This window comes from Manacus vitellinus, unplaced genomic scaffold (genome assembly GCF_001715985.3).
Source record: "Manacus vitellinus isolate BGI_N305 unplaced genomic scaffold, ASM171598v3 scaffold_1_pilon, whole genome shotgun sequence".
NCBI classification, from domain to species: Eukaryota; Metazoa; Chordata; class Aves; order Passeriformes; family Pipridae; genus Manacus; species Manacus vitellinus.
In genome coordinates, this window is record NW_021939396.1 from 34,037,720 (window position 1) to 34,050,575 (window position 12,856).

At 45.2% G+C, this 12,856-nt stretch overlaps 1 non-coding gene across 1 annotated transcript; it reads left to right on the top strand.

Annotated features, from left to right (window-relative positions):
- Positions 1-8,703: 8,703 nt before the first annotated feature.
- On the top strand, positions 8,704-8,793 carry TRNAY-GUA. The gene is given in 2 exon segments: positions 8,704-8,740; positions 8,758-8,793. It is a non-coding gene; the product is annotated as a tRNA-Tyr (tRNA).
- The last annotated feature ends 4,063 nt before the right edge of the window (positions 8,794-12,856 follow it).

The following is a 12,856-nucleotide window of genomic DNA, read 5'->3' on the forward strand; positions in this document are numbered from 1 at the left end:
AAAAAGGCTCCTCAAAATACAATCTTATTCCTAGGATCAGGGTGAGAGTGAACCTTGGCTATTCATCAGCACGTGTTGTGAGTTGTGGAAGGTACTTTTGGTATTATAAAGAGTCAATTCAAACACCTATATTGACTGCAAAAGTGAAGCGAAATGATGTCGCTTTGCTTGATGTGGAGGCTTTGATATATGTTGGCATCTGCTGATTTGTGACGTTTTAAGAGTATTATTCAAAAATTGATAAAAGAAGTAGGTGTTTGGATCCATAGTAGGCTTGATGGCCAAGCTGACATTACAGAAACCCAGTTGCCACAACTGCTTTGAAATGGGTTATTTGGATTTGAATTACTTAAATTGATATACACTGAGTGATTCTGAACATTTATTAATACCATCAAAGACGTTAGGCTTCAGTGTATGCGTGATCTCTGTTGCAGTAACTTGCAGGTGCTTTAAGAGGCTTCAGAAAGGACTATTATTCTCTATTAAGAAAAAGCATTGATTATGAGACAGCTGCACAGACTTGTATTTGGATTTTATCCACCTCTATTTTTAAAAGACTACCTAATTTTGTTTTCTGCTGGAAATAATACTTCTAGTGGCTTGTCTTGCTGGTAGCAAATCTAATTTCACTTCAAAAGTGATCCTGTAGATCTGGACTGGGTCTGTGCTGTTTGGAAACTGGTATTCAATAAGTGAAGAATTAAAAGAAAGATGGCAGATGGAAGGAAGTTACCAGAAATTAGAAGAAGGTTTAGAAGATGCTGTGGTTCTAATTACCCAACAATTTGTGGAGCCTGGCTGGGTGAAATGCACAGTCATTTCTTAGAAACCTTTAAGACATGGTTCAAGCAACTTCTTTCACAGTAAGAAAGCTTGATTTTACAGGCTATTTTGTCAATAAGATTTTATTTAAAATGAAACTTCTTTCAGATTGTCACCTTGTTGTGTAAAGATAGAGGGATACTTTCCAGATGCTACCTCCTAATCCTAAATTCTCCTTTCCCACATGCATTTGTGCAGTCTCTGCAAATCCTCAAGAGGCCTCTTCTGATGTTGGGCTGGCTTTCCTCTTTGCTTTTCATATGTAACTTGGACTTCTGAATCATTTTTACCATGAATGTTTTTGTAAGCTTATTTTGTAAGCCCTCTGTACTCCTGCTTTTAGAGTCAAAGGCAACAAATGATCCAATTTCACAAAAATTAAACTGATGGAAATGAAAACCTTGTTACAAGCATGGAAGCCTTGTATGGCACAGAAGGAAATGAAGGGAGATTCCTAGAGAGAGCACAGGACTTGTCAGCATATTCAGGAGAGGGAAGAAGATACATAAGGATTTATCCATGTTTCTAAAAATTCAGCTAGTAGTTCTGTAGGGCAACCATGTTTTGTGTTGTTTTACCTCCACAGTGTTCCATCTCCATGGTGGAACTTTAGAAGCTGCAGTGTCTCACTGTAAATCTGGGGATTCCCTGAGATCCACCTCTCCTTTCTCCTAGAAGCAGAAGCTGCCAATACATACTTTCCAACCCGGTGGGTGAGATGTCACCAGTCATTGCCCCATGATGGTGTAGGTTTTATGGCAGCAAGAAAAGAGCTGGAAAAAGGCAATGGCCTAACTTAAAAGCATGGGGAATGAAATAACTCCTAATTTTTTGTGTGCTCAAATTTGCTCAAGTGTTGCTCAGTACATACTTAAATCTTACATCTGAACATTGCACATACAAGAATACTGTTTTTCCCCCCTATGTTTTTTCTAAAATAAGGTACTTCTTGGCTTCCTGAGACACATGCTGGAAATAGCAAATTTTTTTTCAGACAGCAGGAGGGATGCAGGAAATAAAGGTCAAGAGTACCTGCTTCTTTTTGCTTTCAGAATAAGAAGTCAAGGCATGGTACGCTAGAAGAAACTAGATGCCAGTATTTATTTCTTTGCTCCCTCTGTTTCTCCTAACCTTAAGTACTTTACCCTGCCACATTCACCAACATTTTTGTTTGTTTTCTTCCATGCATTTGAAGTCAGCTGAGATAGCCCATTCCCTTCTTAGTTTGGAGACTTTGAACTCTGTCAGGTCTCTATTAAGCCCGTAGAAAAAAAATTCCTAGATATCTATTGTCCACTGTGAAAGTAATCTTTTTTTTATTTAATGTTTTGTATCTTTCCAACCCCTAACCCTGAGGTTCTACATTGGAAACTCATAAACTTGAGTCCTTTCACAGACTTGGTAAATACATTTGCAGTAACTAAGAACCTTTCATGGACACTTCTTTCTGACTGCAGAAGTAGAGCTAGGATGGACGTGTGCGGTTTTTTCATCTGTAAGCACCCTCTGCTCTCTCTTCTCCCCTCCTGCTAGAATTCTGCAGGGCATGAGAGCAACAGTGCCTTGGAAAAAAAGAGGTAAACTACAGTTGTGCAAGCGGCAGAGGCAAGCACCTTTTGGACTGCTATGTGTAATATAGGCAGGTTTGCCTCTGTGACTCTTGTTCTTGTAATCAGGAGTCTTTTAGTAGTCTTTTTGCTGGTTTGGAAAGTTGGAGATCAGAACACTATTCTTTTTATAAAGTAGTTTTGATTTTTGTGGTAGAAAGTCAAGCCACTGCTTTTCTTCTGTTCTCAGGATACTACTGAACTTAGGCTGCTTGCCTGAATCTAGCTTAGGCTGCTGCTGGGACACTGTTACTGCTGCCTGATCATTTGGTTGGCTCAGTCTGGATCCAACTGCTTTAGTCCCTTTCATTAGGACTAATTGTTTACTCCTGGGGTGAACAAAATCTAAGGATTAAGTTGACTTCTCTTGCATTTGTAGCGATGACCTACTGGAATGTAATTCCAAAACAGCATGGGACAATATGTATTTGTAATACATGATTAACAGGTGACTTCCAAACGTTCTCTTTGGTCTCCAAAGTTGTAAGTATGTTTGTGAAAGGAGTAAATTTTTTAAAAAATATTTGCATACCTGACCAAAACTAATAAAATTATTCCTCCATGATTTCCAAAATAAATGAGTGGCATTTAAGAAATTAGTAAACTTGTTAATTGAGATTAATATTATAATTAATCTTGAAGTGTAACATCTGAGTGTAAGTTTAGGAATGTTTTCTCCCCCTTTGATTGATTCAAGGCTGTTCCACTTTTAGCCCTTATAAAGTAATGTTTGCCTTGATAGTGCCTCATATAAATTAATGCCCATGCCATGGAAACCATAAGTGATGTGGTTGCCAAATGAAATTTGTCCCTTCAAAGGAATACTCTCAATCAGTATAGCTGCTGCTGTACTTGCATAGCAGATGAGGTGAGGCTTAGGACTTGGTTTCGAAGTGGCAGCATCCATCTGAGCTGTGCACTGACACCACTTCCTTGCATTCTGAGCAAGAGGATCCTAGTGTCGGTCTCTGGTACTATCCCTGGAGCTGCTTAATTGATCTTCTGAGCCTGGGAACTGTGGTTGTTGTTTTCAGTTCAAGGCTTCATCCCAAGGCCACCTCAGAATTCTTGAAGTAGTTGCACAGCCTCCTTGATAAGGTGATATGGGCTGTTTTGGAAATGTGCAAGATGTTTTGTGTGCGTAATTGTCACGGAGGCTAACGCATGAGCATAAATTCTGAGCCCATCCAGATACACGTGATTATTTTGGTATTTTTGTGATATGATGGCCTTTTAGCCTTACATTTCCACTCTCCCTACACTAGCATGAATAATGTTGATACAGTAAAGCAGAATTCATGAAATCACAAAGTGCGTGCAATTCGTCTGTGTCAGAACACAGGCTAATTGAGTTAGGCAGAGGTAACAGCACTTTTTTCCCTCTCCAAAAGGCTGTATAAGTAGGTTGAGTCAAAGTGCATGGAATTGCTAGCTCTTCTGAGTGAAGCTGTTGTTCCTATAAGACCTAGCATCTTAGGAAAATGTTGTAAGAAGCATTTAGAGAGAAAATCAGGTAATTTTCAGCAGCCATGAATTGCCCTTCAGAAACTTTGATAACAAACAGTTGAGAAAAGAAAAGAGTAAAGAAAAGAAAAAAGAGCAAACCTGTAAGTATGACTCTGAAGGCAGACAGCAAGTTGAAACTGCTCTGAACTGCAGCTTCCCTGAACTGACTGTGACATCACTCAAGTATGAATGACAAGCTTGGATCTTTGGTACTGAGACATGGAGCAGATCCAGGTAATAAAATACTGTCATATGGAGAACTATTTTAATTTAAAAGAGTATCTGGTGAGTACCCTTGTGCTCTTCATCAGAAATTTCTCCAAACGTGGGGAGGAAACTCAACCCCCACAGGGATGATGCAAGCCACAACACCTTGGGTGCTGAATGAGTGGTGCTGTGACATTGAATTCCAACCAAGTCAAGCAGCTGAGCTGAAGACTTGATGGATGCATGTGGTTTGATTGACATATTTGGTGTTTCAGCCAGTGCTGAGCCCTGAAGATTACAGTCACTAGGGGAACTGGTGATGAAGCATTGAAGACTACTAAAAGGAAAGTATTGGGTAAAAAAAACTGTAAGCTCACCTACAGTGAGCTTTTCCTTTATTTTAGCAATCATGAAGTGTTTCTTTTACTTTATAGGTCTTAGTTCTATGAGACTGGGAGCAATCGGTTGGGAAACTGATTGCTGAGGAAATAAACTACTTGTTGTCCACAATTCAAAAATCTGATTCCTGATCTTAGGAATTCCTTCTAGGAATTTTGCTAGATTCTTCTCTCATAGCAAGAATTCAGTTGCATGCCTTGTTGATTATTTGTGGTAAAAATAACCTTTACAAAGATGGGTTTCTCTTGTTACAAGAGAAACAACCTACAGGGTTTTTCAACAACCTACAGGGTTTAGGACAGACTGATTATTCTTAACTTCATGTCAGTGGTGTTAAGCCCTGTGCCTCCTGGGGAATATCCATATATTGTTTTATTGTCCAGATAAATGTTGAATTGGCTGCCTGAATTCACAACTAGATTCTGATGCATAGCAGCAAAGAATTACAATCCTTTGCATGTAACTTCAGAGTTTTTCCATCATTTCAGCTTTGTAACAATAAGCAATGAGGTCATGACTGATATTGTTTTATTCATTAAAGGATTTATCAGGAAATAGATGGAACTCTCAACAAATTGGAGCAGTAACAAATGAGCCCAGTAATACACATATGGAATTAACATATGGCCTAATATCATAGTACCTTTATACCACTGCAACTGGGTGACATTTTTTGAAATATCAGCATTGCACAGAAAGGGACCTGTTTTTCAGCAAGAGCAGAGTCTGCTGTTAGAGCCGTAATTAATGCCTAATACAAATTTTTCCACTGCAGATCAGCAGGAAACTAAGCAAGAAGAAATAAATAACAGGACAAATGACAGGCTCATCACTGCGTCTTCCAGGGAGCTTTGTCTATCAAATCATCCAGGTAAGAGTGAGTGTTCTGTCTTTGGAAGTGGGTTGCCCACTGCTGCTAGCACTTGTACAACACTACAAAACCCAAGTAGGATCCGAATGCCAACAGCTAATTCTAACAATGTTTGGTTTTGATTTGTCAGGAGACACAGCTAAACAGTCCTAAGGTAGTGGGGAAGTGGCAAAGTGCCACTGTAAGTATGCCCACTGTGACTCAAGGTCCATGAGCTAGGAGTGACCTTTACCTCATCCTGACATCCTGAACCTGCAGCAATGTCTTTGCACCTGGTCAAGTTCTTTAGGTCTAGATTGGAACTGAGCTCTCCTTTCTCACAAGGGAGTCTTGGGAAGGACAGCCAAAGACAGAAAACACAATAGGACTCGGATGTTGCCAGCTGGTGAGTGTCCTACCAGAAGTCCATCGAGGCTGAGCCTGGTGGCTTGTGGGCCTTGACAGTCCTGATGGAATGGGAGGGGACAGTCCCTGAAAATGGTAGCATTTGGGGGAGATGTTCCCTATCCCGCTACAGACTGTCAGTTTGCACCTTCTTTCTTAGGGATGCTCTTAAATGAACAGTTGGAAAAAAAACCTTACTGTGAGGTCTCTGAAGAGAGAAGTAGACCTCTGGCTTGGTTTTGTGAAGTTACTAGAAGAAATAGAGAGAGGGGGATGCATATCCATACTTTTTTTTTTTTTTTTGTCATGTAGGAGCACAAGAAACTCCAAACACTAGACCTTGTCACACAGGACAGTAACAGGATTAAAAAAGAAAAAAAAAAGTGGGGTGTGTAATTACTGATGTACTACAAGGAGAATGTTTACTGGATGTCATAACAAACTGCATCTTTAGGTTATTATTCTACTTAACAACAGGACCATCAGTGCTTATTAATTTAGCAGTTTGTTTCAGCTAATGCTTTCAAGATCTATTTCCTGCAAATTAGGAACACATGTGTTACTGTGGGAATATAGAAGAAAGTATCTATTTAGACAACCATATTTTCATTTTGGGCTCCTTTCACTTTGAATTAAATATAAATGAGTGCTAAAAGATACCATTTCATGCCATATGAGGCTGACGACAGAAATCCTGTCTCAGAGTGGTTATTACTTTTTGATTATGGCTTTTGTAGTTCAAAGACTCCTGTCAGAGCTTTGATGTGGGGAAACCTGCTGCGTTGTCATTTCTGGATACTAAAAGCGCATCACAGGGAAGGCAGGTTGGTGCTGAACGCCTGTTAGCAAGCAGCAGGCAAAGACTACAAATAAAAACCCCAACGATTTTTTTTTCCTCCATGAAAGATGCAACGATAGGAGTTCGCCCTTGTAACAGCAGGTTTGTGATGCGAGTGAAGTTGGATTTTTTGGTGGGCGATTCCCCCCCCCGTGCCGTGAGCGCTGTGCCGGCGCCTGCAATTCCCCTGTGCCCCCGCAGGAGGCGCTGCGAGCCCGGCGTTCCCGCTCGGAGACACCCGCGCATGGGAACATCCCTACTGCCCTGGGCATGTACAGGGAGCATCCGTAATGCTGCGGTGGTGTAGGGACTCCATAAAGGGCTTCGTTTATACAGATAACCTCGGTGAATTCCGTCCTAGTGGACAACAAACTGTCCGTGAGCCAGCAGTGTACCCTGGCGGCCAGGAGGGCCAATGGTATCCCGAGCTGCATTAGGAAGAGCATTGACAGCAGGTCGAGGGAGGTGATCCTGCCCCTCTATTCAGTCCTGATGAGGCCTCACCTGGCGTGCTGTGCCCAGTTCTGTGCTTCTCAGGAAAAGAGAGACATGGAGCTCCTGCAGCAGGTCTAGCGGAGGGCAACAAAGATGATTAAGGGACTGGAGCATCTCTTTTTAAATACAATTTACAGTGTAACTGGAGCATCTCATGTAGTGACAGGCCAAGGGGGAATGGCTTCAAACTGAAAGAGAATAGGTTTAGAATAGTTATTAGGAAAAAATTCTTTACTGGCACAGGTTGCCTAGAGAAGTTGTGGATGCCCTATCCCTGAAAGTGTTCAAGGCACGTTGGATAAAGCTTTGAGCAACCTGGTGTAGTGGAAGGTGTCCCTGCTCATGGCAGGGGAGTTGGAATGAGATGATCTTTAAGGTCCCTTCAACCAAAACCATTCTATGATTCCAGATAAAGACTTTTGTCTAGAGGAATACCTAGAAAACACAAAGGTTCTGCTGGAATGTAGCTTGTACTTTATGCTGGTGATAAGTGTCACGAGGTTGTTACCACTGTGATGATGGGGGTGGCGAGCAAATTTCTGTAAGTAAACCACTGAAAAAAATGTATTTGTAACAAGAAACGATATGCTGTTTTGGTGATTCGTTTTGACCATTAAAGTAAAAATCACGTTGCATTTAATAAAGGGAAAAATTGTGTTTGGGCCCTATAATGGATGTGAGCTGTGGGTGAGCACCTTTAAACACTGCCCCTACCCTTCCGTGTTTCTGTGGCTGTATAGTTGCCAACACGTGTTCACATCAGGTGCTTCCATCCTGTTCCCCTCGGAGCTCCACAGAGTCCACGTGTCTGTCAGCGCAGCCACATGAGGATGTGGTGCCATGTTTCTACCTGAAAGGAGGTTGTTGCAAGGTGAGGGTTGGTCTCTTCTCCCATCAAGGAGTGATAGGACTAGAGAACAGTCTTAAGCTGCACCACGTGAGGTCTAGGTTGGACATTAGAAACATTTTTTCCACAGAAAGAGTGATTAGACATTGGAATGGCTGCCCAGGGAGGGGGTGGAGTCACCATCCATGGAGGTGTTTAAGGAAAAACTGGTCTAGTTGACAGGGTGGTGTTTGGTCATAGGTTGGACTCCATGATCTCAGAGGCCTTTTCCAACCTAATTGATTCTGTGATTCTCTTTGAGGTGACCTTTTCTCAATAAACCAGTGCAGTGGCTGGAGCAGGAACCCTGTAACACAGCGATGGCGGGGTGCGATGAGACCCGCACTTCCCGCTCCTCAGGCACGCGTGTAACCCACAGGGCATGGAATTTTCGGCGAGGGGGGGAAGCGGGAAGCGCTGCCTTCGCACTGCCAGACAGATCGCGCCCGGCGCGGGAGCGGGACGGCCGGGAGCGCCGCAATCCCTGCGCTCACCGGCCCCGCCGGCAGCGGCCCGCGGAGGTGCGGGAAGCCGCCGGGTCTCGGTCCCCACCGGGTTTTTACGCTCCGTCTCTTCCTGGGGAGGGGATCCTGGCCCAGCTCCCGGGAAGGGGATCCCGACGCGCATTACCGGTGGTGGCGGGAAGCAAGGTTTTGTATCTTGGAGCGGGAGTACTCCACAGCTCCCTTCGATAGCTCAGCTGGTAGAGCGGAGGACTGTAGAGGCGCAGCCCGCGGGAATCCTTAGGTCGCTGGTTCGATTCCGGCTCGAAGGAGACGCTCGGTTTTGCCGCGCGGGGCGGCCCCGCCGTTATTTTTCATTCCTTCCCGTTCGGGAGGCGCCGCCGTTGCTCGCCGGGCGCCGGGAGCGCTCCGCGGCGCTCGGCGGCGGGCGTTTACGGGGCTTCCCCGCGCCGGGAGGACCCCCCCCCCCCCCGCCCCGTCAACACGCCCGCCCGCCGGCGCGAGGCCCGCCCCCCCGCCCGGCGCGCGAGTGGCGCGTGCGGCGGCGGCGGCCCAATGGGGCGTCAGTCCGCCGTGCGCAGAATTCCAAACGGCGGCTGCGCGGGGGGAGGCTGCGCGCGAGATTCGGGCGCACGCGCCGAGGCGCGCCGCGAAGCGCCGGCGCTGGCCCGAAGCGGCGGGCTGGCGGCCGGTGCGCGGCGGGGGCCAGGCGGCGCAGGCAGGCCGGCGCCGCAACAGCGGGGCACAAGCAGAGCGTGCGCCAGCCGGGGAAGGGTGGGCCGCGCACCGCCGAAGCCCGCCGGCCAGCTCTGACAGCAGCGGAGAGCGAGACATCCAGCCGGGCTGAGAAAGGGGCCGCTGCGCGCGCCCCCCGTCCGGTTTGCGGGCCCCAGCGCCAAGGCCGACCATGCCTGACGCGCCCGGCCGGGCTCGGCGGCTGAGGCGGGCCGGCCGGGGGTCTGCAGGCACCGCGGGCAGCAGCGGCGCCCTGGGAGGATCCCTGCCCCCGTCTCGAGCCTTCCTGGACCCGCCAGTGCCCCGCGTACGGTCCCCTGCCCTGTCCTGAGAGAGGGCAGCCCGAGCGGGCTCGGGGCTCCGCGCTGCTACCCCGCCGGCCCGTGGCGGCCCCCCTATGGTGCGCCCGAGGAGGTGCGGAGGAGACCGGCGCCAGGTGAGTGCGGACGGGGGCTTCCCTGCGCTTTGTGCCACCCACCCCTGTCTGGGCAAGCGCTGCCGGCCCCCCGCCGCCCTGCGCCCCGGTTGCCCCCCCGCGCCCGGGATCCCGGCCAGGTGCCGCCCCGCCCCTCACCGCCGCTCCGGCCTTCTGCCACCGCCCGGCTGTCACTGCCCACCTCCCTCCCCCCTCCGGCACCGCACAGGTATCTCTTCCCTCGGGCTTGCGGGCACCACCTCTCGGACACAAATCCCGCCTTTCCCTTGGCAGCTGCTCTCACCTCTCTGCTCTCCCTCGGGCCGTCTGTCGTAGCTTACCTGGACAACTGAGCCTGTCAGTAACAACTATGTTGTCTCCTCAGCGGCTTTCCTTGCTGGTTGCTTTCCTTCTGATGGAATAGTACTTCTTCCTTTTCACCTCCCGAGTGGCTTTGGCTCAGCCTTGATGTAAGGTTTGGGCCTGTTGATTCTTCCAGTATCTTCAGCACACCTATTTTCTCTGATTTGGCATATTCTTTCATTGAGGATGTCACAATCTATCCTGAAATATTCCTGAGAGATAATGTTTTTCTCAAGAACTCCAGCAGCAGCCCCAGATGGGTTTCATACGTCTTTTGTCATACTGATATGAAAATGGGTGTGTCTTTGCTTTGTATTCAGAAGGTGGGTCTCAGAGAACTGTTTTGTCACTATGGTTTTTCTTGTCCTAAATAGAAGATCAGTTTTTGAAAAGTGATAAAGAAATGTAAGAAAAGGATTAGGATTGAGAAAGGAAAGGGTACTCAGTGATTTACCTAAGGCATCAGAGGTTTACCATGAACGCATACTTTTCATGTAATTGAGGGTGGCTTCAAAGTTACAGATGTTAAAACTGCCTCTGTGTTTTTCTTTAACATGGAAAAAGTTTGTAAGTTAATGTTTTTCTGCAAAACTACGACTCAAACAAGCAAGCAATGCTTTGGGGTTCTGGTTGTGTAAGCCACAAAGGGGCTTTGCTTGCAGAGGCTAGCTGGTGGAGCTGTCTGTGCTTGGCTGTCTGCAAGAATCAGCTCAGAGGCAGAATGCTTCTTGTTACTTCTAATCTGTATTTTGTAGTTTAAGAGACTTTCACCTGTGATCTTACAAGCAGTAGTTTCATTTTTTGTCAAGCTTTAGCTTGTATTGTCTCACATGACTATAGAGTGCTTTGATTTCATGGTGGAAAATACAGTGGGTTGTGGATAGCAGAGGAAGGTTTGGTTAGAGGTCAGTAGCCCTAGGGAAATACTGTGTCAGTGTGTGTTGACATCTCCAAATAAGTGTGATGATGATAGTTCCACTAAAAAACTAAATTATTGAAGCTATGAGTTTACATAAAGGTGATTTCAAGATTGTTAATCTAGGTGTTGAGTAAGGAGGGAGGTGTAATTGTTTTCACCAAATGGAATTAAGTTTAATTTAGTGTTATATTAAATTAATTTTAAACTGTTCTTGGTTGTTGCATTTACAAGCTTGATTTTTTCCTTTGATGATTCTCAACTCAGAATTGCAAGGATGGCTAGCACAGAGCTCACGAAGTACTTGCTTTATTGGTCCAGATGTTTTATTTGATGAAACTTGGTGGCTGTGTTCCACTTTGGTGCAGTGATTTAGTGCAGTTTCATAACTGCAAAAGAATTCTCAAATGAACTATAACAACCCCACGTGTTTGAAAATCTTTGCTTAATTGAAAATTTAAATTAGTAGTCCCATTCATGTGTATTTAATTTATAATCTATTGGAGCACTATTCTAAGCAAGCCTCAGGACTAGGTGGTTATTCATGTGAAATCAAGAGAGGTTAGTGCCTGCTTGGCTGGCCCTCACACCTGCAAAGTGCAGGGAGGTATCCAGGGCTGTGCTGATTTGGCTGTGGGACACGTGTGCCACTGGAGAATTTCAGGCACAGGGCTCTGAACCACTGCTGCCAACGGTGAGGACTCCACAGTGTCTGGTACTGGTGTTCTCTTCAGCGTCACTGCTGTGTACAGGGAACCCCTTCTTTTTTTTTTAAATCCCTGTGACTTTTCACGTAACTGAAAACTGTTCATGAACTAATTTGCTGTGCAGTAGGTGAGGTTATGTTGAAAAAGACCTTAACCACAAGGCCAAATTTTAGTTGTAAGTGAACTGTATGGCTTGTTTGGTATGTAATCAGTTTATAATACCAAAATATGCTTCTCATAATACCAAGATATATCTTTTAAGTTTGTTGATTACCTGTGGACAAAAGACAAAAAAAGGAAGTGTGAGAGGGAAGAAAAAACTTTGTTACTTCTGAGTTTAAGTTCTGTTTTTTAAGTCCTAAGCCACTTAATGCAAAGCTTTTACAATCATTGTGTTTGTAGCTTATTTCTTTGAAAGTACCATGAAGAACTTGCACTTGACCTTTTGACAATTTTACTGCCTTGTATTTCACCAACTGCCCAGAGTTTTAATATGTTTGCGTTACTGTTTCCACTGCATCATGAAGCGAAATAGGGCAAATGCAGGTGGTGGTGTAGGATGTAGAAGCAACTTTAAATACTTTGGGTCTGCAAGAGTGGGCACTTACTATCCTGTGGTAATGCTTTTGAATGAGATGTGTTCTCTGTGGCTAACAGGAACATACTTCATGAGAAATGACAAATAATGCATATGTGGTTAATCAGCATGCTGTGCTGATCTGGAAAATAATGTGGAGATCTCCCATCTAATCTGTTCTTAGGACACCGGCACAAGTTAATTCCATTACTGGGAAAGGTTGTTTGTGGGTTTTTTTAACTCTTGGTTGAAAAATTGATGTAATTATCGAGGTTGAGCAGATCTAGTAAGTTTAGTTTTGAACGTGAGTTTGTGATATTTATATCATACTTTGTACTGATAATAAAATGGAGAAAAATAGAGTTTTCAGTATGAAACTGCTTTTAATTTAAGCCATGTATTGGGATGGGAATCCCTTCTTTGGGCCTTTGCTATAATTAATGCAGGGGAACTGCAGCACTTGTTGTTAGACGTAGGTTTCCACATGTGTTTGAATTTATGCTGACTAACGTGAGTCACTTAAACAGAAGTTTAAGCGATGTTTACATGAAACACTTCTCTGTGCCGCCTGTTTGGAAGACCTTGTTTATCCAGGCTGTGGAGTTCCACATTTCTCCAGTAGATGGAGGGTGATCTACGTGGAGTCGCAGAGGTACCTGGC